General features: G+C 37.1%; 1 pseudogene; it reads right to left on the bottom strand.

The window, feature by feature from the left end:
- Positions 1-10,218: 10,218 nt before the first annotated feature.
- On the bottom strand, positions 10,219-22,401 carry LOC106975841 (ethanolamine-phosphate phospho-lyase-like; annotated as a pseudogene).
- Positions 22,402-23,415: the final 1,014 nt, after the last annotated feature.

Raw genomic sequence — 23,415 nt, forward strand, 5'->3', positions numbered from 1 at the left:
TGTTTCAAGATGTGAAATAATATAGACCCCCCCCCCACTTTGGGATGATGTTGAGCCAAATGACACCCCATGCCCAACTGACTTAAATCCTAATATTAAAAACAAAAAGCAAAACCAGAAAGACCTGGCTTTGGTCACAGTGTCACATTTTCAGAGTAAAGTCTGTCCACTGAATGGATTAGGTGAGCTCTCTACCCCAAAATAACCGTCCTGTTCTCTACTCAATGCAGTAGCAGTCCTGCCTGTTCCACTTCTTTCTCCTCCCAGAGGATTTTTTTTTCTTAATTATGTGGGTTATTATCCTCCCACCAGAGTGGGATTATAAATACCTAGGATCTCAGGGAGAAATGGTTGAGAACAGGTAGTCTTCAACTCCAAGGAGACCTCTTGTCTCTTCAAAATTCTCCATGTTTACCCAAGACGTTTTGATCTCCTTTAACCAAAAATTTTAAAATATTACCAGTAGTTCTTTCAATGACTAGGCAGTTAAACACCATGAATTCAACTGGATTCCACTTTTAAACCATATTATAGAATGCCTCAAAAATAAGCAGTCAAGGATATTGTCTATACATTGAAATTATTAACATGGATTTTTGAGTTCTGAAAATATTTTGTTATTCAATCTTTATCATTTATTGAGTAAATAGAAAAAAAACAATTTTTTTCATATTTTTTATGGCTATATTCTCTAGGAAACTTGGCAATTTGTATGCAAAATTTCTAGACATTCTTAATTAACTACAAATTGTGTGGATTCCAGGCTAAGGGGTAACATTAATTTTAATAAAACTAATAATATAGGCTGTATAATACTTGAGGAAAAAATAATTTGCCTTTTTTTGTGGAAAAACTATATTAAAAGTCTACATCACCTACACATGTGAGATAGTCAACAAAGTTGAATTCAATGAAAAATATCCAGTTAAACTATTTTTTCCTGTTTACATGATATCAGCTGGCTTTAACTGTTTAACTTACATGTATATTATGCAGTAGACTGCTTCATAACATGTTATGAGTGAAATACTTTTAGTAATCTTATTTTCCCATCATTGTTTGAGGTGACTGAAAAGAAAAATCTGCACTTTTAGTCAAACATAGTACTGTAAACTAGAATTAGGAGTATCATGTAGTCTGTAACACTATTGTTCTCCAACTATAATGATGAATATATTAGAAGCTAGTATATTTTTAATACCTTGGAAGTTTAAGGTTATAATTAAAACCACACCCACAAGAAACATTGTTATTAGTCTTGCATACAAGGTGAATTAGTTGATCAGAAACAAATACTTGCAATATTTTCAAATATGGCCTGTGTTTCTTTATTAAGTTACTCATATCTAATACCTACTCTGTATTTAACTTATTTCTGCATTCTTAGAAGATAATTTTTTTGCTATTATGATAGTATGTAATTAAGTGCTACACATTTGGCATATCTGTTTGGTAACATTCTTATTACTGTAACCATTATTGTGTGTATATATATATATATATATATATATATATATACTATATATATATACTATATATATATATATATATATACTATATATATATATATATATATACTATATATATATATATATACACACACACACACTTGTGTGTTTTGTGTATTTATACTTTTCTTTTACCTATAAAATTATAAATTTGTATCTAGTGAAAATGTATATTCTGAGTAAAATAAGATAGCATTGCTAAATTCTTTCTATTTATAGTTTTCTTTGGATAGAATTCTATTAGTAAGATTTTAGTGTTTCTTTTAAATTTTTTTAATGTTTATTTTTGGGGGTGGAGAGGCACAGAGAGAGGGAGACAGAATCTGAAACAGGCTCCAGGTCCACACTGACAGCACAGAGCCCGATGCGGGGCTCAAACCCATGAATTGTGAAATCATGACCTGAGCCGAAGTAGGACACTTAATGACTGAGCCACCCAGGTACCCCAACATTTTAGTATTTCTGCCCTCGTTCTTGCTATGTGCATAGCCTATCTCCACTCATTCTGTTTCAATGTCTACTCTTCGGTGAAAATTTCTCCAGGATCCTCATTTGGAATAAACCATCCTCTATCTCTAAATATACCATAGGACATCTTTATCTTTATTGTAGAATGTTGTGTTCTTTCTAGTTATCTTGTTGTGGACATGCCTATAAATCATACTGTGAACCATGGACTATGGTTGACTCAGCTTTGAATTCCTCACATTAATCAATACTGCCTGCCCATCGTATATAATTCCTAATAGTTGAGTTGAAATCAGAGCCAGTGGTACAACTGTTTTTAAGATTGTCTTAAACTTGAATAAAGGTAACCAGCACTTCTGTAGAAAGGGCCATTGCAATTGCATTTCAGTTTCAAACAGGGACTTTCATAAACATAAGAGCATATTTTGCCTCATTGATTTACCTTCATTGGGTCAGGAAAAAATGGTAGAGGGTAGGAGGTGAGAGCAGTTACTAATATAATCTGCATATATTTTAGCTCCTTATTCTAAGTCGAAGTAAAGTTTTTATAAGGCTCAATATAATTGTCATCTCATCTGAAAAGTACATCCTTGTTATACAGTGCAAATAAACATGAGTTGTTATCTAACCTAGGGAAGTTAATTGTAGCTGTTTATGTCCATCCACATCTCACATTAATATTACTACTAAAGCCTTTATCATTACTTCCAGTTTATTTTTTCTGAGATCTTCAGGGATAAAGAGTGCCTTTATCTCTCAGCTTCCAGGACTTAACATAACACGTGGTCCATTCTGTATACTCAGTATATTTTTGTAGAATATATAGTCTTATATGAACTGCAAGACTGCCACTTGCGATTGTAGGCCTCATGCTACTCCCTGATGAATGTTGCCATTGCATGTGACTTTAAAAAGCTGTACATTTATTATAAATGGAAAAACAATATTGTCAATAAATGAATTTTCAGTCTTGAGGATATTACTCAAAGTATACATGAAAGTTAGGTTATAAGTATTTATAAGGTTATTACAGTAATGATTTGGTTTGACAGCTATTGAGTTAAAACTGTCATCTTTATTCTAATAAATGCTTCTCAGACAAATTTAAAGAGGAATTAGCTGCTATTGTTTTTGAACCTTGAACAGTAAAATTAACATTAGTTATATAGACAAAATTGAACAGAAAAAAATAAAACCTGTTATTTCACTAAACTTTCATCTCAAAACCAGAATATTGTTAACAATAATTCATGCCATTGTTAATCATAAAGTTGACAGTAATAACTAACAGTTTGCTCATGCTAATTCCTTAGTTCCCCAGCGACTTAGTTGTAGCCTATTCCCTGTTTTTAGAAGAAAAAAGTAGTGGTAGATTCTTCGTCTATGTTACATTGTAATTAGCTGAGCTGGGATTTGAACCCATCTTTATTTTTCTATAATGCCTGTGGTATTAGATCTGCACTGAACATTGTTAATGCTGACTTACATTCAATACCTTACATCTGATTTCTCAATATGCTTTAATTTGGACATAGGACCTATTATTATTAAAAGATCTTACTATTCCTCATCTCCATAACCTTACTGAAATAATGCCTTGCATTTCATTTTCTAAAAGAACCCTACATACCAAATAATGCCCACCTTACTTTTAAAAGGTCATTCCTGATTTTCTCAACTGGATTTGAAATATCTCTTTGAGTACTCAGAATTAAATATTTTATTCTTTTATGGCACATATGAAATTCTGTTTTCTCTTTAGTTATTTGCATGTTCGTATTCTTCCTTTCCCCAGATCATAAGCTTCTAGACCCAGGAATTATCTCTTGTCAATCTTTGTAGCTACTGTGTTACCTGGCACAATAGAGTAATAATATCTTGTATTTGTAGAGTCCTTTGCAGTTTATTAAATATTTTCAAAGAAGTCTTGATAATGTAAAGAATAATTTTATCAAAAACAGAACTTTTCAAACTGATACGACCTGCATCTAAAATGGTGTGCATATAGAACACAATCATCAGGCGGAGAATTGAATTGATTAACTTCTAAGGCATCTCCCCTAATATTCTACAGGTTGATCCTCATGACAACTTTGTGAAGCAAGCAGAAAAGCCGTTTAAAAGACATATTTAAGAAAAATGACTTATTTTTCTACTGGATTATTAATACCCTAGACACCAAAATATGAGTGCCTCAGAGATGCTTAAGTCTCTGATCAGGATATTTATGTAGATTGTCTAGTGACTGCTTTTGGCAATCATCTAGAATAGTGATTTTCACATTATTACTATGGAGTCAAAGGACCTGGTGTGATGCACAAGGAACAGGAACATGCCGAAGGCTCCAGGACCCCCACTAATTAATAGAAATGTAACTTTATTAAATTTATTGGAGTTGTTGGCAAAATTTTTTACTTGAAAAAAATTTTTTTCCTCAAGGGAAATAAAAAAAAAAAGAAGGAAAGAAGAGGGAGAGAAGAGGAAGGAGAGGGGAAAAAAGGAGAAGGAGAAAGAGAAGGAAAAGAAAAAAAGGGAGGAAGGAAAGGGGGAAGGGGGAGGTAGGGAGGTATATGCATTGATCTAAGGACTTAAAGGCATAAGGAAGAAGAAAAACTCTCCTAAGTTTTCCTCAAAAATGATGACTGCAAAATTAAGACTATTCATACATATAGTTGGGGTAAACATGTAAAGAAGGAGACAAGAATAAATGTTCCACCTAGGAGATACGTATATACTTACACTTAACTTTTTGCTGGTGTACGAAATGATAGCCGGGAACATATGTTTTATTGGACAATCATTTTTAAGCATAATGTGCTAAGGACAGGGACGGAGTGTGGGAGCTGAGTGCTAATTGCCTTTTCTGACTGCTTATTCATTGTCAGAAAAAAAAGGGATATGTACTACTCCCTTTCTATTACCTGTTAAAAATCTATGTTTTGAGGATGTACCAGAAATTCAACTCCCTGAATTAGAGCAAAGAAATAAAATACTCTGACCTTTAGAATGGTTTTTCATTTTTGAGTGACAAGACATTTCCTTTCATTACTTTATCACAGCTTTATATTCCTTAGGTTTATTATACAGGAGTTTAACTTTTTAATCATTTTTAGTGGGACTGTATTTCTCCTGGGAATAGTCAGGGAACAGGCACATTCAACCTGTCCTTGAGGTTAGAAGTTAGGAGGTTGACATAAAGGTGAGGCGTGAACTGTAATGCTAACCAGATACAGGGTAACCATGAATGAAACAAACCTGGTTTGTATGACCTCCAAAGAGAAAGACATCTAGAACTTGAAAAGCCTGCCAAGAAACAACATAACATTGTGGTTAGGAGCTTGTTTTCTGGAGCAGGACTGTCTGTGTTCTTTAATTGTAATCCGCATCCTACTACTTAACCACTCAGTGCTCCAGCATCACCATTTGTAGAATGAGGATTATGAACTATTTCCCTTATAGATTTGTTGTTGATTTAATGAGAAAATCCCTGTAAGCAGCTTCAAATAATACCTGAGTACATACCAAATGCTCAGAAAATGTTAGTTGATATTATTATCATGGGCTGCCTTAATACAAAGAAATCAACACTTAAAATAATAGCACCCATTGTTCTCCAGGTATATTCAGATGAGGAAGTAGAGGTGAAGATTTTATCATAGGACCTGAGAAATGTTAATTACGCATAAAAATTTACTGTTGTTGTTACTGTAATAGTCCGATTCCATGATTCCGTTTTTGATGTTTGACTACTGGAAGCTTTTAAGTCCTACCCCTCCCTGTTCCCTTTCTGCCCCACATCTGAACAAGCTGATAAGAAAGCCCCCTTGCTACTCCCTTCATTGATAGCAGGGCACGCCAAGTTCAAAACTTGTACAGGAATGCTCACCATGGGTCTGCTCCCTACTCACTATAAAAGCAGAAAACCAATATTCTTCCTCTATTTTCTTAAATAATTTTAAGAACAACTTATTAAGTCTGCCTTTCTCTTCCCAGAAAGATTTTTCATGTGAGAAAAACAACAACAATAGCAACAACAACAACAAAAAACTTTCATAGTCTATTGGTACAAACGGGGCATCAATGGTCTGGGCATCCTAACCACACTTTAGGTGGACGTTCATCCTGCTTCTATAGAGAAGCAGCCTCATGAGTCACGTGACCACTTAGCTCATGTGAAGTAAGAATATTTTTGTGAAGTATGGGATTCAGATAAACTGTATCTGAAATATCCAAGGCATATTGAAGGAGAGAAAAATAAGTGTAATACCACAGATTACTTTTTTAGCTGTTTTAGTTAGGAAATTTGATAAAGTATCATCGGAAGTTCTTTGTAAATTGTAAGGAGGAAACTATTTCAGTGATCTTCTTTATTTACCCTTTCTGGTTTAAATTTTTTTGTGTGTGATTATAATGCACGTACTCAAGGTTTCTTCTTATATATTCTTTTCCTTTTTTTCTTTTTATTATTATGTATGTGTACTCCTTATTCTCTTCATGTCCATTATAGTCCATTAATATGGACTATGTTACTTCAAATTTAATTTTTGTAAAGTTGTTCTCACCAATTTATCTTTATAGTTTCCCTGTACCAATGTTTTTTTGATGGTTTTATTTTAGGTATTTTGAGAGAAAGTAAGCATGGGGAAGTGCCGAGAGAGAGGGGGAGGGAGAGTCCCAAGCAGGCTCTGCACTGTCAGTGCTGAGCCTGACGTGGGGCACGATCCCACGACCATGAGATCATGACCTGATCTGAAATCAAGGGTTGGTCGCTCAAACTACTGAGCCACCCAGCTGCCCCTAGTTTTTTGTTTGTTTGTTTTTGTTTTTTAAGTAGGCTTCAAGCTCAGCATGGAGCCAAACATGGGGCTTGAACTCACAACCCTGAGATCAAGACCTGAGCTGAGATCAAGAATGAGTTGCTTAACTGACTGAGCACCGAGGTGCCCCTATTTTGTTTTGTTTTGTTTTGTTTTAAATAGAGTTACATTTTGGTTTATTAATGCCCCTTTTCATTCATCTTTTGATGTGTTTCTCTTCTGTAATAGGTATCATATTTGCTTGTCATTTGAAATGTGTTATTACAATAACTTTATAGAAGTTATTTATATAACTTTATATAAGCATGTTGAGACTTTGTTTTTATATTTTCAGTCTTTGTCTTGGCATCTGATAATCAACATATAAGTTATGTCATCCATAAGCAAACCTCAGAAATCCTGTTATGGTATGCTTATTCATTTATATATCCAGATGCCAGACATACTCCTTTCTTCAGAGACTTAAGTTATTTTTCATCAAAATGGATTTTTATTCTTCAAGAATAAATAAAAGATTAATAAATCATTGTAGCTTTAATTTCAAAGGATGTAACTATTGATCACCATTATTTGGAGCGACTGGACTTAGGTAGTCACTACTGATTATGAGGAAGTAAAACCTGAACAAAATTAATGGACTTGAGTATGTTTTTGTGTGTGTTGTTACCTGCCCCATTTTGTTTAGTTGGGACATTTAAAAATGAACATACTGTTTTTCTTCCAATACTAATTAAAAAAAAAAGGATTTGAAACTGAATTATTTGAGTTTCTTACAGTTTTTATTAATTCTATAACTTTATAGTTTTTAGGTTTTTTACATTATCTTGCACTTTATGTGACTTTTAAATAAATAATACATACTCTGTTCCTATTTTACACTTAATAAATGGAAAAGTGAAAATTTCTAAACGTCAAGGATTAGAATGAAAAGTTGATCTCTCAATAGTTAATTGGATATAGTTTGATCATCATTTGTGTTTTTCTTTATACTGAGTATGTGTTCCATCAGTGACTCAGTTTGTGCTTTATGGTGCCTTGTTGGTCCTCAGACTGAATTCTATAATAAAAGTGACTTGAAGTTTTTCTGGGGGAAAGTGAATTTATATGCACATTATTTATTCTCTACCTCAAAAACAGCAGAAATGGTCAAAAATTCCATTTTTGTCACTGTCAACTATATTCACTCACAGTGGCACTGTTCATTCTTGGCCTAGCCCCTTTGCTGCTGAACTGTCATTGTATCTTTTTCCACTTCTCACAGAGTTGTGAAATATAAGCTCAGTGAAAGAATGCATGAAAATTTGTTTCAACCTCTCAACATTTTAATGTTGTTTTGTTAGTTGCTCTCAGTCAAAACATGTAAGTTGAAATGATGTGTTGTTGTAACATGGACAAGTTTGTGTAGAGTGGATAAAGGCAGAGTGTTTCTAGAACTGCTATGTACCCAAGGACCTCTTCCCAGGAAGATCATAGGAAAAGAAAATGCCAGGACAACTGACTGAAATTGAGAGGTATTGTAAGAATGGGGCATGAAATAGGGCATTATGTCACAGATACTTATATTTCTATTGATTGATTTATTTCATTAAGGTATAACTTAGATATAGTGAAGCATATAGATCCTCAGTATAAGTTCAATGAGTTCAAATGTGTATAATGGTATAACTCAAACAGTTCTCAAGATTCACATTTCATCACCTGTAAAAGTTTGCTCACACCATGTCTTTATCATTCCCAACCCACACCCCACCCCATGTCAGGCAACCACTCTTCTAATTGTGTTCAGCACTTAGATGAATTTTTCTGTCTTAGGAAAAGTTCAGTAAGTTCAATACTTCTAATAGAAATATCTTGTAATTGGTGAGGTTACCAGTTAATGAAATTTGTTTATCATCTTGATTTTCTTGCATAATATTTGCTAAGATTATAGTTACATTGTTTCAGTTTGATGTGCTTGATTTTTTGAAGATCTATAAACTGTTATCTTCTGTATATGCCAATCCTTGAAGGCTGGATATAGGAATTTGGTAGTGAAAAATCAGACTCTATATACTCTGTGACCTTTCGCAGGGGATCAGATCATTGGTATGTGTGTGAAATAAGAAGTGTTACACAGTAGGTGTTTATCCAACCATGGTCCATGGACAGTCTGTCAGGATTATGGACCATGCTTATTAAAATTCAAATTCCTGGGTCTCTTACTGAATGAGAAACTCTTAAGAACTAGGAACACACTGCTATTTTTTTTTTTAAAGTGGTCATCACAAGTAAGTTGCACATACAAATATTGACTCAAACAAAATTTCTTAGTCTCTTAGAGTTTTGATGAACTAATCTGAGTTTATCAGTGCTTCCTCAATGAGATAGGAAACCCTTGAGACAATCCCTGGCATACAGTAAAGCACAGCATATATTATCCAATTTTGCTATTGTTTTGTTTTTTGTTACAAACACCCCTGCTTAAAATCCTTGAATGTTCTTTTGTTGTTTTGGTGAAAAGAAGTAAAGTTTGTAACATGATCTCAACCCTACGTCTGTCTTTACCCACACATCTAGATCAAGCACTCTTACTTTCTAAGCTTGTTTTCTAAGCTCTAAGTATTTGAACAGGCCAGATTTCCTCCCAGTACCTGGCCTCTATAAATGCTGTTCTCGTACCTGGAGCACTTTCTGATCTCTGGACATACCAGTTCAAATGCTTTTTCCTCAAAGTTCCCCGAACACACCTCCCCCAAATAAGTCAAATGTCTTTTTTTTCCCCCAAATAAGTATCACTAATTACATAGTCTTCTGATACTATAGCTATTTATATTTTAAAGCATTTACCATAATGCCAGTTTTATACTTGTATGATTATATGAATAGTGTGCCTTATCTGCATATGACTTAATGGATACTATGTCTAGTTTTGCCGACTACTGATAAGTAGTAGATGATTAAAAAAATAAGAGACTGAGGTGCTTTTTGTTTTGTCCTAAATTAAGGAACCAAAAAGACTCATAGTATTTTCTTGTTTATATCATCTTTTATTACGGTCTATAACTATACTTACGTACATTAAACCATTACAGAATTCAGATTGTAAGACGCCCAAGTCTCCCAAATTAAGGTACCTATTGTACTTTGCTCTGTAATTTCCAACATTATAACATGAGAAGTCAAGCTGCCAACTTAGTTTAAATTTGAGGCTTACGTTTGTAGAATAAATTAAGTACTTCAGAAATCTCAAGTCAAAACATTAACAGGCTAGAGGTTGTACCAATACTCTTACCATGGTTTGATCATCACTTGATTTATTCTTGTTACTTAATTTTTTATTTACAAATCAAAATAGAATTAAAATTTACTTTTGGATGCTACAATAGAGCTATGAATGGAAGAGACAGATCCACTTATTTGTTGTATCTCTGCACATTTATCTTGCTTTAAAATGATAATCTTTTGTGATTTAACCTTCTTACTAAGTAGTGAATATTTATCTGTGCACAATCCATTTCTTTCTTTTTTGTTAAAGTTTATTTATTTTTGAGAGAGACACAGACAGCATGAGTGGGGTAGGGGCAGAGAGAGATGAAGAGGGAGAGGATCCCAAGCAGGCTCCATGCTGCCAGCACAGAGCCAGATGTGGGCCTCAAACTTACAAAACCATGAGATCGTGCTCTGAGCTGAAACCAAGAGTGGGACACTTAACCAACTGAGCCACCCAGGGGCCCCATGTACACTATCCATTTCTCTTCCTTCTGGGATTTTCTATAGAGTCAGTGGTGCCATCAGTGAACAATCCTGAGTGTGTTTTATTAGGTATCTTTGTCGTGCATGGTGTATTCTCAAAGATCACACTTTCATTTTTGGCTCCCATGGCTTATCCTAAAGCTGTTAAAATTCCATCAGGTTGATCCACCATAAACTTTGGATCTTCTTCAATCAAGTACGTAGGTGGTTTCAAGCATATCTATGAGGTCCATCAGCAGTGGGAACCACTTGTTTTTCTTTCATCTTGTAGACAGTGTGTCGACTTTTGGCTATGGCAGGACTCCTTTTCTTATGGTCCTTAACTAAGTCAATTTTAATAAAAAGGGTAACACTGCTGATATTGCCAATGAAAGTGTGTTTAGCCTTCAGTAACTCAGTAAGATAATTCCCTACTCTTGTGACATTTCCTTGAAGGTCTTCACTTATAATTACATCCAGGATGACCAAATCAACAGCACAGGATATTGGATTTCTTCCATACAGTATTGAAATACTGTGGTCCAGAGCTGCTGATGGTTTCTGCAATTTCTTTGGTTGCTACCATTCATTCCATTGGGTAGCCATTGCCTGTTGGTTTTCTCATTGTGATGATGTCCAGAACAAAGTCTTAGCCATGCATTTGGAAGCTCCAGAAGTGTTTCTCAGCTTGTCGAAAGCCTCAGCTTAATTTTTAATTAAAATTTAGAGCATGCCAGATAAACTTAATTATTCTAATTTCCCATCCTTTAATAAAACAAGTAGCATAGCTTTTCATTAACAATGGCCATTTACACTTGTTGGAATGAGCACTGGGTGTTGTATGGAAACCAATTTGACAATAAATTATATTTAAAAAAACAAGGGCCATTTAGGAAATACAGCTATTTTAGGTATAGAAGATAAGTTTTATTATTTTGAATTTGGGACCTAAATTTGAGAAAGGTAAAAATCAAAAGATTGTCAAAAGAAAAATAAATAACATAAGCCACAGGTATCCAAACATAAGGTACAATATTCAATAGGTGAGAAATAGTTACACATAATATTTTAAAATACACACAAACACACACATGCACGTATACACTCCACAAACACACACGTGTATGTATACACTTTGCAGTAAGTGACTATATTAGGAACTTTTAACTTTTACAAAATTCAATAATAGTTATCAAAGGTAATTTATATCATATGACTTCACTCACTCATGTGGAATTTAAGAAACAAAACAGATGAACATAGGGGAAGGGAAGGAAAAAAAAGATAAAAACAGAGAGTGAGGCAAACCATAAGATACTCTTGAATACAGAGAAAAAAATAGGGTTGCGGGAGGTGTGTTGGTTGGAATGGGCTAAATGGGTGATGGGCATTAAGAAAGTCACTTATTGGGATGAGCACTGGGTGTTACATATAAGCGATGAATCACTAAAGTCTACTCCTGAAATTAAAAAAAAAAAAAGATAATTACAAATGTGTCAAAAAGTACAGAGAATTAAAAATATATTTGTGATAAAAGAAACTGTTTTTTGGACACATAAAAATTATATTTAACAAGGAAAAAACTAGAATTCTACTTCTTTTTTTTTTGTTTGTTTGCAATCATACATTGAACAATTTATAGTAAAGGAGTCACAAGCATTTTTTTATCCCTTGTGAATAAACCTATCATATCTAGCCAATTTTGTTAAATTTTAAGTACATTTCATTGTTTCTGTCTCATTATTTTCACTGACCATAAACCCAGGCACATGAAAATTCACTTCATTTGTACCTTTTGCACTTCTTGTATGTCTTCAAATATATTTCACTATTTTCTATTATATTTTGAAACAACCACACTGTCTCCCTTTAAAAGAAAATATTCTTTTTTAATCTCTTCTTTTCCTGGATAAACCAATGAATATCCATTCCTCTGCCTATATACCCTGATACCTAACATACATTTTTTTTTACATTTCTTCAAAATGAACAGGTATGTAACATGACCCAAATTTTAGAAACAATATATTTTGATTCATATGTAAATATTGAAATTTATAATTCAAATTGTAAGATAATTGTCTTTTTTAAATTCTGTTTTTAGTTTTTAATATATGCTCTCTTAGCAACTTTTGAATATAAAATACAGTGTTGTTAACTGTAGTCACCATGTACATTAAATCCCAAGAATTTATTCGTCTTATAACTGGACATTTGTACCCTTGAAAACTTTGTCTGCCACTCCTGCCTCTGACAACCACCAATCTGTTCTCTCTAGGAGATCTGTTGATTTAGATTAAACATATAAATGAAATAATATATCTTCTCTTTCGGACTTATTTTATCAAATCCTTCTGACATCCTTCTATTATCCTTCTTTTTATGGCTGAATAGTATTTCATTATATACATACGTGTGTGTGTGTGTGTCACATTTTCCTTATCCATTTTTGCACTGATGACACTTAGGTTGTTTCCATGTCTTGGCTATTGTAAATAATGCTGCAGTAAATATGGGAGTGCAGACATGTCTTCAAAATAATGATTTATTGTCTTTGAGGTACATACCCAAAAGTTGGGTTGCTAGACCGCATGGCAATTCTATTTTTCATTTTTTGAGGAATCTCTATACTGTTTTACACAGTAGCTGCACCGGTTTGCATTCCAACCAACTCCGTACAAGTGTTCTCTGTTCTCCACATCCTTACCAGCACTTGACATCTCTTGTCTTTTTGATAATAGCTATTCTAATAGGTGTGAGGTGATATTATGGTTTTGATTTGCATTTTTTTTGTTTTTTGTTTTGTTTTGTTGATTAATGATGTTGAGCACCTTTTCACTATCTATTGGGCATTTGATTATCTTAGGAAATATGTCTCTTCTGGTCCTTTGCCTATTTTTAAATCAAGTTATCTGTTTGTTTGGTTTTTTGCCACTGAGTGTAATGATATTTTTACAGAAGTAGAAAAAAGTTCTAAAATGTGTATGGTAGCACAAAAGATCCCTACTAGTGAAAGCAGTCCCGAGAAAGATCCCTACTAGTGAAAGCAGTCCCGGGAAAGAATAGCAAAGATGGAGGCATCACACTTCCTGATTTGAAACTGTTACAAAGTTATAGGAATCAAAAAAAAGTATGGTATTGACAAAAAAGACATAGACCAACAGAGTAGAATTAAGAACCCAGAAAGAATCCGTGCATACATGGTCAACTGATCTTTGACTGATATTTGACAATAGTGGAAAAAAATTGAGTTTAGTCGATAAATGGTGTTGGGAAAAGTGGATATTGATATGCAAAAGAATGAGACTGGGCCATATCTTACACCACTCCTAAAATTTATCTCAAAATGGATTAAAGACTTACAGATAAGACCTGAAACCATAAAACTCATAGAAGAAGACAAAAGGAAAAAGGCCCTTGACTCGTCTTGCCAAGGATTTCACAGATATGACAGCAAAAGCATAAACAACAAAAGCAAAACTAAACAAGTAGGACTGCATCAAACTGAAAAGCTTCTGCATAACAAAAGAAATGACCAACAAAATGAAAAGACATCCTGCAAAATGGGAAATAATATTTATGAATCATATATCTGCTAAGGGGTTAGTATCTAAAATATAGATAGAACTCTCACAATTATTAGTCTTATACAAAGCAGAATATCATTTACATTATTTACAATTAGGAAGAAGATATACAGAGTTGTTTTAAAACTCCTATTAGTAATGCTAATTTTTAAAATGAGCCTTCTACTTATCAGAAATATTAAATTAACTTTTGTTTGCACACATTATGAATCCCTGTATTCACAAATCGTAATTTTAAAAGACTCTTTAAATTATGTTTGTAAGTTCTGAGTGTCACACTTTTCTTCTTATATCTAACCAAGATTAAGGCTATTAGCTTAACTCACTGAAGTTTAGAATGCTTTTTACAGAACAGAAATTTACTATCTAGCTTTTCATGGAGCTGTTTTGGAGAGGAAAAAAAAAGCTATATTTGGAGAGAAAATATTTAAAGCATAGAAAGTTAAACATTTAATTTTTTTCTTTAATTTTTGTTTTAAATTTATATAAACCTAAAGAATGTATCAGTTCAAATTTGAGCTCCAACAGGTTGTAAGAAACCTTAAAATCTGATTCATTGAATGCTTGTTTTATGGAGCCTCTCAAATGAAAAAAATTTGTTCCTCTGTCACTGCAATTCTAAATTGCCCTCAGTAAAACTATGCCAGTTAGAGACATTTGCATATTAGCTAGGACTGTAACATGAAACATAGATAAAGTAGGGTTTTAGTCTGGAAAGGACACAGATTTAAGAAACTCCATGGTAACTGTAATAGTCAACAAGGATATAGTTGTGAAACCACATGACTTCAGAACCTGGCCAAAGACTAACAGCTTGAAGAAGCCTCTAGCCCTGGCAGAGGGAATTAAGTAAAATATTTTCAAGAACATAAGGACAATACTGAGGAATGTCTTTATAAGGTGTCAGAAAGGTAAATTGATGTAACATTTGTCCAAAGGACATTAGTGTGATGCACTAGGGTAACATGAGATTTTGAAACTGTCAGCTTCTAATCCACTTGAAAGGCCAGTTTTTCTGAATTCGGTCTCCTGCCCTTTGAACTTGAACTTTATTTATTTACTTATTTATTTTGAGAGAAGGAGAGAGAGAGAGAATCCCAAGCAGGATCCATGAACCATGAGATCATGACCTGAGCTGACACCAAGAGTCTGATGCTTAACTGACTGAGCCACCCAGGTGCCCCTGAACTTCAATTTGTAATGTAGGGGTCAGCAACTTGCAGTGAGCAGGCTAAATCCAGACCGTTATCTGTGTATATAAAATAAAGTTTTATTGGAACACAACCTCTTGCATTTATTACATGTCATCTGTGGTTGTTTTCATGCTGCAGCACAGATTGGAGTAGTTGCAGCAAAGACTGTCTGGTCCACCGAGCCTAAAATATTCACTTTCTGTCCTTTTACAGAAAGACATTTGTTGAACCTTGTTAGGAGACATAAAGCCTTAGACATAATAGATAAGTAAAGAGGATGTTTAGTGGCACATGAATCTTGTGGAAGGTCCATACAAGGGAAAATGTATACAAATCTGTCCAATGACCAGGAAGTATGGACTTTTCTCAGGACAGAGAAGAAAACCTAATACTGAGAACTCTGTGAAATTGTTGGAGCTCAGATTAAAAATAAAACTTCATACTCACGGACAAGGTGGCCCTCAGGAGAGGGAGACTCAAATATCTCAGATGTGCACACCATTATAGGGTTGAGCTTCCTGTCAGAATCAGTGGGGGACTTGGCCGGATATTCTACTTGCCAAGCTTCAGCAGCCTAAGGCCATCAGGAATACGCTAGTGTTAGGTTAATTAGCTTGCTACTGCAAAGAAAAATGCAAACTAGGAGGAACCATGAGGACTCTCAAAATGGGGAGTCAGGGCAGGTTGTTGATAGCATTTTGAATGCTGAAATGAGTCACAGGGTGATATTCACAGGGGCTGAATGGATTTTGTAAAATACGTAGCTACTGGAAGATGGGTAGTTGTACCTTTTAAGTATATGTCACTGTAGAGTTATTATCAGGGTAGATGGTCTTTGTTTTAGCATGGACTGTATGTGTCTAAATAAAGTGATGCTGAAAGGTTTATGCTCAGATAATTTATCTAGCATGTCACGCTGCTGTACAGTTTATCTGTTTCGTGAGCCCTCTTACAGTTTTGGAAATACGGTTTCTGTTTCAAGGTCCAGGATAAGAACATGCATTGGAGTAATAAACACCACATTCAGATTTGTAGATGCAATTGAGAATGGGTACAGCTTTTATTTGTACTTCTCTTAAAATGATACAGCTTAGTTTATTTTTTTAAGTTTATTTATTTTAAGAGAGAGAGCACACTTGAGCTGGGGAGCAGCACAGAGAGAGGGAGAGAGAGAATTCCAAGCAGGCTCCATGCTGTCAGTATGAAGCCAGATGTGAGGCTTGATCCCACAAACCGTGAGATCATGACCTGCACCAAAATCAAGATTCTGAGACTCAACCAACTGAGCCACCCAGGTGCCCCAGTTTATATTTTTTATAAGGTGCCCTTCCTCCCTTGATCTATGAACAAGCACTGATAGGAGTTGAATGGAGTTACCAAACACGAAATGCTCCTGCTATGATCTCCCCCTCCATCTTCCCCTCTGACATACTCAGCATTATCCCACTACATTCTGCTTTAAACTCCGGGGAGATTCTCAGTGTTCTTTTTAGCCTGACACCTCCAAAAGCCCAGGTATTCCTAAGTATGTATTATGTTTCAGACTGTAGAATATGAGTTTACAATACTTTTCCACATGATCATTTCTTGTACCTTAAATGCTTTTTTTTTTCCTATAGCTCTTACCATCATCTGACACAATATGCATGTCACTGATTTCTTTTTAAAGTTGGTATCCCCTGTTTTGGTAGGCAGATTCTTTTTTTAATGTTTATTTCGAGAGAGAGAGAGAGAGAGAGAGAGAGAGAGAGAGCGCACACACAAGCCAGCGAGGTGCAGAGAAAGAGAGGGAGAGAAAGAATCCCAAGCAGGCTCCATGCTGTCAGCACAGAGCCCAACATGAGGCTTGATCTCACGAACTGAGAGATCGTGACCTGTGCTGAAATCAAGAGTCAGAAAGCTTAACCGACTGAGCAAACCAGGTGCCCTGATATGCAGATTCTAAGACAGATACCCTCTTCCTAAGATTTGTCTGTTGGTTATTTAATCAAAGACTAATGTGGGTACTGCTGTGAAAGGATTTTACAGATGTAATAAAATCTTAAATCAGTTAAGCTTAACATAAAAGAGATTATCCATCTATCCAGGTGGAATTGACTCAATCAGGTAAGCCCTTTAAAAGCAGAGTTTTCTCATGGGGCACCTGGGTGGCTCACTCAGTTAAGCATCTGACTTTCGATCAGGTCATGATCTCACATTCCATGAGTTTGAGCCCCACGTTGGGGTCTGTGCTGACAGCTCAGAGCCTGGGGCCTGCTTCAGATTCTGTGTCTCCTCTCTCTGCCCTTCCGCTTCTCATGCTCTCTCTCTCTCAAAAATAAACAAACATTAAAAAAAAAAAAAAGGAGTTTTCTCTGGCTGGTAGCAGAAAGGAAAGATAGAGATTTTCAAATTGAGAGAAGAATCTGATGTGCTGTTGCTGCTTTTGGAGATGGAATGGGTCATGTGCAAGGAGCAGCCACAAGGAGCTAAGCGTGATCCTAGATTCACAGACAATAAGGAAATGAAGACATCAGTCCCACAAGTGTAAGAAGATTCACTTTGCTAACAGCGTGAATGATCTTGGAAGCAGATTACTTCCCAGAAACTATAGTAAGAGCCCACCTCTGTCAACATCTTATTTTTTTTCATCCTTGTGAGAACCTAAGTAGAGGTCCCAGCCAATACCAGTCAGACTTCTGACCTGAAGAACCAAAATAATAAATGGGTGATGTTTTCAGCTGTTATGAGAGTAGAGCTATTTTTCCCCATTTTGTTTATTGTTATCTCCTTGGTGACTAGATTGTGTCTGGCATACAAGAAATATATCAGAAATAATTCTAATTAGCCTGCTAAACTAAACACTTTGAATGATTTGAGACTGTTTTAATCTGTAGACTCACTCTAGATATTTAGCTGTAAGTCCAGTTGAGTAAAGGATTAAGGGTTAAATGTTTGAAGAGATCATCTAAAAATCTTATATAATCTCTGGTAACATTTAAAAAAATTGTAAAGGCATCAATGATACATTTACAAGTGTTTAAACTTTTTTTTAAGATGAATTGATTGCCAGACAATGAATACTTAATCTAATGCATGTTTTAGTGCACTTTATGTGACACAAATTAATTTGCAATAGAGGCAGGAAACCTATCTCTAAGGTAATTAGTCATGGTCAAATCTTAATTATCTCCTTAAAAAGGAAAACAGACTTATCAAGGTATCTACTAAGGTATTCTTGAGTGGTACTCTCTTATTTATTAATAACCATTTTCACTAAAATAAAACATTCTATGGTATATGTTTTAACGTATGGAGTTTGGAATAATGACACCCATTTTGAACACCTTAACCTCTGTGTTCATTCCAGTCACACCACAAGGTACTTTTATTTCTATACATGAGAAAAATGAGCCTCTGAAATATTAGGTAACTAGCTCAAGGTCAGAAAAATTGGATTGGTAAACCTAAGATTTCAGTCCAGGTAGATGCATAACATGAAGATCCATGTTTGTCCTATTGTGACATACTGTCAATCAGTGATGTTTTGTTTATTAAATGAATTCATAATTATTATGAATATATATGAATATATATGAATTTACATCTGTGTGAATATTTGCAGTGTTTGTAACAGATTTATTGAATATTAACAAGATATAGTCGTCATTTTCCTAGACAATAATTTTATCTTAGAAACTTTGTTGGAAGGACTGGATTGTGTGAACTTCTGTCATGAGGGCAATAATCAAATTGGTAAAACAAGTGCAAAAGGGAGTTAACTTTGATCAACAAATGAACTGAACAATTTTAAAGCAATCAATTATCAATCGGTTGACATTTGTTTTCCTTTCTTTCTTTCAAAACACATTTATTGAGAGTACCTCATATGCCTGGCATTGTATTCTATGCTAAATTCAGCATGACATTTGTCCTTGGGATTTGGGGAGCTTTGAGACAGGGATTTGAAGTGATCTATTGACAGAGAGCTAAAGCTGAAAGATGAGTAGGTATTAGCCTTAAGAAGGGCAGTTTAGAGGGAAAAAGAGACCAAAAGTGTGGGAATATTCTAAATGACAGAAAGTAAATGAAAAGATGGAAAATTAAGCAGATCTTGCTTTTTTTTTTTTTTTCGTTTTTTTTAAGGAACTGAAAGGAGTGCACTGTTGTTGGATACTAGAGGCCATTGTGTGGGAAGGGAGCACATGGAGGCAGAGATTTAAAAAGGATGAGATTTGTGTATGCAGTACCTTCCTGGTCACGTTAATACAGTTGAAATTTATGTGGTGTCACTGAGGGGAATGCAACGAGTAGGTTTTTTATTTGTTCATTCAGTCATTCAACAATATTCACTAAAGGCTTGTTTTGTGAGCTGTGTGCCAGGTGCTGGCTCATGGGTTAGGAGCTAGACTGCAGTGAATTTGTCATTGTCAGGGCCCTTTCCCTCATGGAGCTTATTATCTGGATTGATGGTTTTGAAAGGTCATTCTGTTGCAACATAAATAATAAACTCTAGCAAGAAAAGACCTGATAGAAGGAGCTGCAGTGAGTAGCAAATGGGAATGGTTGCCTGAGCTAAGGATTCAGGATCTAGCAACAAGGAAGTTGGGGGCAGAAATGGAGCTGTATTGGATGGAGGAGGCATTTAGGCCCCAACTCCTTTTTGTAAAGTTAGAATGATGGAGGGAAGGTAGTGTATATCTTCGTCATTGTATTTCCAGTCCTTGTCTACTAACTTAACCTTGAGTCTCAATCATCATCTTTGCTATATCATTGATTATAAACATTCTTGATTTCAGAATGTGCCCAGCATTTGCTTAATCATTAGGACTAAATTTGATGGTTTGGGGTATTTTTTTCCTGATTTTCAATTCACAAATGAATACTATTTACTGAATAATGAATACATTAACTTTTTGGACGTTTTTTCTTTTGGGCATTATAGGGACATAGTCACATTCAATTAAATACTATATAGCATGTTAGTGAGTGGTTAGTGAATCTCTCTTTCCTCCGGAATATCTACTAATCTACTCAAAAATTTGTAATATTTGTATAGTGGAGTACTATGTGGCAATGAGAAAGAATGAAATATGGCCCTTTGTAGCAACATGGATGGAACTGGAGAGTGTTATGCTAAGTGAAATAAGCCATACAGAGAAAGACAGATACCATATGGTTTCATTCTTATGTGGATCCTGAGAAACTTAACAGAAACCCATGGGGGAGGGGAAGGAAAGAAAAGGAGGTTAGAGTGTAATCACTTCCCAAATTGATGATATACTTGTTATGCCCAGAATTCGTGATCCCCAAAGACCACCAGGGAGCTGAGTCTGATGCAAAAGCAAAGAGCCTTTATTCGAGCTAGCTCGAGCTCAATACCCTACCTGCACTGACACAGTGGTGAGATACCGGGGAGAGAGAGCAAAGTTCAAAAGCACAAAGGTTTTATTGGGGTCTAGGGGCAGTTGATGAGGTAATGGCTGTGGCCTCAGCCGATTGGCTGGGGAAGGGTTGTGGACTTGGCCGATTGGCTGGGGAAGGGTCGGAGTCCTGTTACTCAAGGGGAGGAGGCGTGGTCAGCCAGTATAGGTCCGCTCCTTCATTCCCCCCTTGTCATGTAGCTTATAGACCCAATCATGGGACCGGCTGCATTTATGGTGACAAGGGGAACAGAGTTTGGAGGTTTACGCAAAGTTCTGGGAACCGAGTGTCGCTGGGGTGGCTCTGGGAGGTCTGATTAAGTATTGTCCCCGAGCTGGTGTCTGTGATCTCTCAGGTGATGTTTTGGGGGGCGTGGGGACTCCCGGCAGCATGAGCAATGACAAGCAGAATTAACAGAGTTACCAATATTAGGTGGGTCGAATGCGCTGTAGCTTGAACTTGAGAGGGTTGTGTTGGTCCCGATTGATGGTCCATCGCGTGACGAAGTCCTTCCAGATCGAGGAGGGGTCCGCTGGCCGAACGTGGGTGTGATGGACCCAGGTCATGCTGCCGTCTACTTTGAGAGCAGTGGGGGTTGTCAGTACCACGATGTAGGGTCCCTTCCAGCGCGGCTCGAGGGTCTCTCGGTGGTGCCTCTTGACGTAGACCCAGTCTCCTGGCCTGTACTGATGAGGTGTCGGGGTCGGGCCAGCCTCGTAGATGGCATGGAGGCATGGCCAAGTGTCCTCGTGCGCCCTCTGGAGCCCTCTCAAGGAAAGAAAAATTTCTTGATCTTTAAACTTAGCAAGAAGGTTGGGAATAATAGGAGGTGGCCTGCTAAACATGATCTCGTAGGGAGTAAAACCCTACTAGTGTAAGGAGTGTTCCTAACCCGGTAAAGGGTATACGGTAGGAGAGTCACCCAGTCCCTGCCAGTCTCCATGGTTAATTTGGTAAGGGTCTCTTTTAGGTTTCTATTCATTCTTTTACCTGTCCTGAGCTCTGGGGCCTATAAGCACAATGTAATTTCCAGTTTGCCCCCACCGCCTTGACTACTGCCTGTGTTACCTGCGAGATAAAAGCTGGTCCATTGTCTGATCCTACCATGGCAGGAAAACCATACCTGGGTAAGATGTCTTCTAGTAGCTTCTTAGCCACCGTCTGAACCGTTTCATACTTGGTTGGGTATGCCTCCACCCAGCCAGAGAAGGTGTCTGTAAATACTAAAAGATATTTATAACCATACTTTCCTGGTTTGACTTCAGTGAAGTCAACCTCCCATTGGGCTCCCATCTGGTGCCTCTGAGCCTGGTTCCTTTTATATTTGATGTGGCTCTCACGTTGGTGAGTTGGCAGGTCTTGCAGGCAGATACAACTTGTTCTAATATTGAGACTCCGAGCCGGTCTGGCAGCACGAGCTCCTTGTTAGGTGTATACCACCATCCCTTTATCTCCTGGGCCATGGGGAGTTTCTTGATCAGCTGTAACTCCTCCTGGGAGTATTTGGGCTGGTCTGGTAAAACTGGGTCTCCCAAGTCCGGTAGTTGTTAAGCCCTTTTCTAGCTCCCAGCATCAGCGCCTTGGTGAGGGCTATGAGCTCTGCTCGCTGGGCTGACATTCCGGAGGGCAGAGCCTCCGCCCATACAGTGTCCGTTTTGGTGACCACCGCTGCACCCGCATACCTGTGTCCGTCTCGCACAAATAGCCTTGGCATCGGTGAGGGGCTGGTCGGTCAGGTCCGTCCAGAATCCACGTATTTGTTCCAGGATTCCTGCAGAGTCATGTAGTGGAGCACCTAGGTCAGGGTCGGGCAGCAGGGTTGCAGGATTGAGGGCTGCACTGGGGTGGAACTGCACTCGTGGAGGGTTGAGTAGGAGGCTCTGGTACGTGTGTTGCTCATCCATCTATCCGGAGGCTGTTTCAGAACCCCTTCAATGGCGTGTGGGGTCGTGATCCAGATCTCCTGTCCTTGGGTCAGTTTGTCTGTGTCCTTGACCAGGCGTGCTGTGGCCGCAATAATTCTTAGGCATGGCGGCCAGCTGGCAGCCACTGGGTCTAGTTTCTTGGACAGGTAAGGCACCGGGTGGTTCCAGGGGCCTAAGGCTTGAGTTAGAACCCCTTTTGCTATTCCCTTATGTTCGTCTACAAAGAGGTGGAAGGGCTTTGTAATGTCTGGTAGGCCCAGGGCTGGGGCACTTAGGAGGGCCTTTTTTAACTGATTAAAGGCAGTTTCTTCTTTTTCAGCCCATTTAAATGTTTTCCCCTCTTTGGTAGCTTCATATAGGGGCCTGGCGATCTCAGCAAAACCTGGAACCCAGAGGCGGCAGTAGCCGGCTGATCCTAAGAATTCCCTTACTTCTCTTCAGGAGGTGGGAATAGGGATCTTTAGGACAGTTTCTTTTCTGGCATCTGATAAACGCTGCTGTCTGCCCTCCAGGATATATCCCAGGTAACTTACCCTCTCCCTGCATATCTGAGCCTTCTTCACGGATGCCCGGTACCCTAAGGCCCCCAGGGTAACCAGCAGGTCCTGGGTCCCTCGCTCACAGTCTTTGTCCGTGTCGGCAGCAATCAGGACGTCATCTACCTACTGTAGAAGGGTGGGACCAGGGTGCTCCCTTCTGTACTCACTCAGGCCCTCGTGTAGTGCCTTGTTGAAGATGGTGGGCGAATTTTTGAATCCCCGAGGCAGCCGTGTTCAGGTGAGTTGCCCACGGTAGCCCTCCTC

The sequence above is a fragment of the Acinonyx jubatus genome, chromosome B4 (genome assembly GCF_027475565.1).
Source record: "Acinonyx jubatus isolate Ajub_Pintada_27869175 chromosome B4, VMU_Ajub_asm_v1.0, whole genome shotgun sequence".
Taxonomy (NCBI): Eukaryota; Metazoa; Chordata; class Mammalia; order Carnivora; family Felidae; genus Acinonyx; species Acinonyx jubatus.